Here is a 6,000-nt window from a genome sequence, read left to right on the forward strand (position 1 = left end):
TTGCGGAATTGAATATGTTTACAAAATTCAAGGAACACGAAGAAAACAATAAGTTAATGTATCCCTGTGGAGCTGTATATAATTACATATGTAATGTAGAAACAGAATTTAGATTATTTCAAAATGATATTATAAAAAATAATCTTAGTTTTATCAATTTTTTCACCTTAGTTTGTACAGAGTATCCTTTGTTGGAAGATATTCCATTGTGTCATAATATTCTGGAAAAATTTGTTAAATTGTACATAAAAAGTAGATTATAAAATTTCGCTTAAAAATATGGCGAAGGAGTTTACCAAAATGGGGGACTCAATGAGCAGCAGATGTGTAGCTATGCGTAATCTTGTGAAAAATAAATAATACTTAGTTTATTGTTAGTTGCATTACGTATCTCCCAGCCCTTTTTATATTCTTGTTCTCCCAAAACCTGGTAACTCTAGAAATTTGCAGTTTTTGTTTGTTTAAATAATAATTTCCTTCTCCGCATTTACCTCCCATAATACATATAATATGTTGATGTTTGTTATTTTCACTATATGCCAAAGTATTAAACTCTTGGCTAAATATGTTTTGCATTCCCTTGAAAAATTCAGATTTCAGATAAATAACATTTAAATTAACCGCTTTTTAGCCCCAAAATGGAGGAGCATTGCGGTACTTAATCTATCTAATGACTTTAGATCTTCGCTGTCCGCTGATTTAGTATTTTAGATTAGGAACCTATGATGACATATTGTTATAGTTTTATTAACAATCGAGCAAATAGCAATAAGCACTAAAGTGAAAATAACAAAGCAAAAATTAATATCTGCTTGCCTGGAATTAATTTAATCATCATTAAATTAATCACTGTAAATGGGAGACCATTCTCAATTTTTAATGATACTATGACTACTGAAAGTAACAACTTGAGAGATATAATCTCTAAAGAAGTGAAAGATTTAATGGTATATCTGAAAGTGGATGCTGCTACTAGAAATATTAAACGTTTAATTTAGGCACTCCTCCCAGAAGTATTGTAACAAAAAAAAAATGCCTGGATAACTCCAGAACGTCATGCGGCCAGAGATGCCTTTCAAGAATTTATTAAAGACGGACACATACCCTGTTTCAGAGACTGTTGCACGGCAATTCAGACAAATCAGCAACTGAAAAAACGGACCCCTGCGCAACTAAGTAAGAGCATGGATTGCACATGAAATTAAAAAAACTCACTCTGGTAAAAGAACGTTTAATTCATGAAATTGTGCTCTTTTTAATGCTTGTGTTCTTTCCAGATGATAACAACCAACGAAAGACGTGGAATACTCCATAAAAGCGATTTGTCAAAAACATTTTTGGCCAGCATATAATTTCAGGGACTTATCCCTCGGGACGTGAAATGCTGGATGTTATTAAAAATAATGCATTATTAATGAACAGGACAGTCAGTAGCATAAGGAGTTGAACTCGATTATTATACTTCTTAGCTTATGCTCAAGAAGTAAAATGTATGTTAAGCTCATTACATATTACTTTGCAAACAATTATTTTGAAACATGGTCTTCTGGACAAGCAGTATGTAACGAATTTAATGTTTTTTATTATAATATTTTGTTCATTACGATAAACGGAACTCATATTGATCTATAAAATGTCAGTCTAATCTTCTACCAAATTTCATTTAAAAATGTCTCTTACAACTTATTAACACGGCTCAAATTTTTAGCACGTAAATCTCTATGCTAGCGTTAAAAAAAAACACTGTACATTTATGTAGCAAGATTTCGATAAATTGCTAAAACGACTAGTAAAAAATTCAACAACTTAAACAGTGGTTTACAACTATAGCGGAATTTGCATAATAAGAATTTTTCTTGTTATACAACCAACTCTACAGATATTTCTGAAATACAGTACTGATTTCAAACTGTATTGTACATTTTGAAATCACAAAGCCGGAACTAAATAAATTTGCTCCCCTGAATTCAAACTGGGAGTATCATGTATGTATATGTATACATATAAAATAATATGTTTGTTTATGTTTTTATAATATTGAAATTTTTTGCTTTATTGTTTGTTTAATAAATGGTATGAACATGAATAAATGTCTACATTATAAAAAAAGCATTATTATTTTGATGGAATGAATTCCTTTTTTTACAACTGGAACTAAAACTAGAATCAGTAAAATATGCAGTGATAACTATAATCAAAACTAATACATAACTAATAAACGAAAACTACATTTAATTCAAAACTGTTAAAAATTACAAACAAAAACTAAAATCATAACCCAAAGTGCCACTACATTAAAAATTTGTACCAAAACTAAAATCAAAATTTTAAAATAGACTGAACTAAAACTATATTTTCGTTTTAGTCCGAATCCCTGCTAAAAATATTTTAAATGAAAATTCGATCACCTGGCATTTAAAAAGAAATTCAATTGCTTCGAAGACACGAGTTATATATTCGTTCATATCACATTTGTTCTTCTGTGATTCCGTTAGTGATTTGCGCCTCGACTTTAAAAAATCTAGGAACACTGATTATAACTGTTAACACGGACTGGTGCATGTTAATCAAAGTATCCGAAACACAACACATGTATAATACGAAGTGTGAATACGTGTACCCAAATGTACCAGTAATATTATTATTATTGTATGTTGCTGAACTCTGCCGCCTCTTTAGTCACGAAACAGAAGCGCTTTGAAAAACGATTTTTATGCTTTATCGAATCCATGACTATCAGATCGACAAATCTGCTTCTGGCAACTAAGCAGACATTAGTGATATTTATTTAAACCAGCTTGCCAAACCTTGAGCAAATACAGCACACTGTATAGTTGGAGACGATTTTTATGAGGGTTTTATGGTAACATCTTGAAGGCCCGCAACCACATTATAATATGTAAAATTGAATAAAACTTCATAACCCCAATTTTGTTGTTTTGAAGTCAGTTCATTACCACTTCGGATGCAACATAAAATAGGAAAATATTATCAAAAACGTGATTCGCTATGCAATAACTTACCTAAATGATGAAACTGTAAGTTCAGACTACCGGTGACCCTTGACGAAATTCTAGGTTATACACAACACAAGCGCTGCCGTATCACAATTGCAAAAAAAAACACTAGCTTACACATTCAGTCGAGAATATACAAATAACGAAGTTCACAATCGTTGCCGACCGATAACCACATGGTATTCTAAATCAGTTCCAAATAATACTTTGTCACGAAACACGTTACAACCCGTCGGTCATACCCACGACTTGGGAAATAATAGAAAAATTCACACAGATCACAGAATAATCCAATTCAATGTTTGCGCAAGCGTAGTAATAGTACTGCCGTCAAGGTTAGGCAACCATATACTCTGCCAAACGCTTAATGTCAAATTAGGAATTATTAATTGCAAAAATAGTATATTATTATACTAGTTTAGTAAGACGTCTTATTGTGGCACGCATGGGTTTGGGGCACGACGAGCGCAGCGAGGAGTGTTCCAAAGGAATAAGTGCCACAATGCGTCTTATTAAACGAGTATAATATACTATTTTTTCTACTTTGCATCTGATCGGAAACAAAAAATTAATAAAAATTCAAGGTTATAATTTAGGGCCTTTTAATTCGAAAGGTTAGTTGTAGCGTTGTGGCTAACTTCACAATGTCAAAGTTTGACATCTAACCACCGAACTAACAATCTAACCTAAGTTTGCCTCAAAAAATGGAAGAAGGGGGTCCCACTTCTTGCACGCCACCTGAAATACAGTTTAACAATTGATCCCATTTTTAAACTGGTTTCGGTTTAATAATGAGGCCATTGTTAACGCAAAGTAGAAAAATTTTTTTTATTCGATTATTTGTTGATTTTATTATTTTTTTGGTTGCCTATACCGACTATAAATCTTTTAGCTTTCCTCTTCAGAATGTTAATATTACTAATCATTTTAATAATAATAACTTATTATTCCAACAGAAATCACTCAATTACAGGAATAATATCTAACTAATTCTAAACAACAACAGCAATTAAGATGAAATATAATGTTAATAAACATATCTATGCTAGGAGTGTTAAAAAATCCGAGGGAGGAAATGACACTTTGCTCAAGTGTGCTAAACTGTTTTTTCGTTGGATAAAATTCATTTTTATTCACTAATACCATAAATAGCTATTATCCGCTCAAAAATATTTTTTTATGGATAAAATTCGATTTTATTCACTTACCCCATAAATAGTTATAATCTACGCACAAAGAAAAAAAACCAGTAAAAAATGTAGTAATTCCACCTTCCACCTTTCTTAGGTTGTCAACCTGCTGATTGTCATCAAAGTCTTCAAAGCTGGCATTTGAATTTAAAAATTCCACGGATAAGAATTATTTCCTCGCCGATCCTTTGGGTTAATTGCTGATATACCTAATTACCATTGGGCGGAAAAGTATCTTACGGATGCAATTCCCCAGTTGAAGCAAGGTGTGTTTTACGGCGAGTAGTGGGGACGCTTTGATCTGGTCCACAAGGTCGTAGCCAGTGCGTCGCTAAGAGTTCGCTAGGAGTGTTTACGGCTTGTTAAAAAACTACTTCTATATTACTATATTACTTCAAATAAAAATACTCGATGCCCTTTTTAATTTTTCATACACAGGACCACAGATTTGTGATCTTGAAATGTTATATTATGTTGATATAGTCCAAAAGAAAAATATATTTGTAATCAAACTATCGCCGCGACAGCACTGGATCTAGCGTATGAAACACAATTCCGCGCGTTGCTAATTACTGCAAGTTAAGTCTGAGCAGTGAGTGAGCTTGTACGTAAGTAACATCTTTTATTTTGCGTTCTTGAAAACACGACCTTAGCAATGCCACAGAGTGGCAGAAGTACCTAAAATTTAATGTTACTTCGTGGCAATACTAACTTTAACATGTTTTGAAAATTTCAAGTGACAGAGTAGTTACTAAAATGAAGTATTAAAATCCACGTTTATAATTCAAAATCCAAAGCTACATTGTGGATATTTTCGACATACCACCGTGTTTACGACGGTCAACTGCCAATTGTTTTTTTTTTATTTATTGGGCGTCGACTTTATAGCTAATACTGCATTACTATGTTGATAATTTTAGCTACTCTTATCTGTATATTTTTTACTTTGTAGGACACACTGCTATATTCGAATTGCATTTAGAAATTTATTCGATTTTAGAATCATAATTTTGTTTATTAAATTGTTTGTTTTGATATTTGCTTTATTATACTATTATGAAATAAACCCATACGCCGCCCCGATACGACGCCTATGGGTTCTAGTATGTAAGGTGATTATGACTCATCGTCGGTGACGGCGGCCGGAGAAAAATCTGGAAGTGGAAGTCGCGATTGGGCAATCCAGAAAGACGTCGACTGCGGAACTTCTAGAAGAGAAAGAAGTATGGCTTTAAATAGAGGCCACCTTCCGGAATGATTATTATTCAGTTAAGGAATCAAGTTGAGCGAAGACAGAGTCCAACCAAGTTCGTTTTACATCGGAATATTGGATAGTGATCCCTTTGTTGATTTTGATGGAAATAAATAAAATTACAAAGAAATGTCGCTAAATTTTGGACATATGTACACATAATTACATAGATACAGATTTTTTTCGATTTTTGCGATATGTATCTATATACAGATACAAGAAAACAGATACTTTTTGAAGCTTTGGCGAATAAAATAACTGAAAACATGTTTATGTATTTTTTTATGTATTATTTAATGAATTTTTTAAAATTAACAACATTTCGAACGTATTGTCACCTAAATTATTTCTTCTTGGTGTCATAATTTGGTTTCCGTTACTAAACACCCGTTCCACAGGTGCAGAAGAAGGGATTGTGGTATTAAATTTAAAAAATAAACGTTTTAATGTAGCATAGTTATTCAAGACTGAAAAATCTTTTCTTTTTTCCTGCAAATAGGCCATGGCGTCGCTGTTTGATGTGTCGCAAATTGTGCAATAT

General features: G+C 32.4%; 1 protein-coding gene across 2 annotated transcripts in view; it reads right to left on the reverse strand.

Moving 5' to 3' along the window:
* Positions 1–3,253, reverse strand: part of LOC135129715 (uncharacterized) — a 100,178-nt gene extending 96,925 nt beyond the window's left edge. The window contains exons 1-2 of one of the 2 annotated variants that reach the window (XR_010280632.1): positions 3,024–3,253; positions 2,631–2,959 (exon numbers count right to left, since the gene is read on the reverse strand). The gene's annotated coding sequence lies outside the window, so the exon portion shown is untranslated. The remainder of the gene's footprint in view (positions 1–2,630; positions 2,960–3,023) is intronic. The other variant, XR_010280631.1, reaches the window with a different exon arrangement.
* Between the last annotated feature and the right edge of the window lie 2,747 nt (positions 3,254–6,000).

This window comes from Zophobas morio, unplaced genomic scaffold (genome assembly GCF_036711695.1).
Source record: "Zophobas morio isolate AGI-343-1 ecotype UQ-CSIRO unplaced genomic scaffold, CSIRO_AGI_Zmor_V1 ptg000016l, whole genome shotgun sequence".
In the NCBI taxonomy this organism is placed as follows: domain Eukaryota; kingdom Metazoa; phylum Arthropoda; class Insecta; order Coleoptera; family Tenebrionidae; genus Zophobas; species Zophobas morio.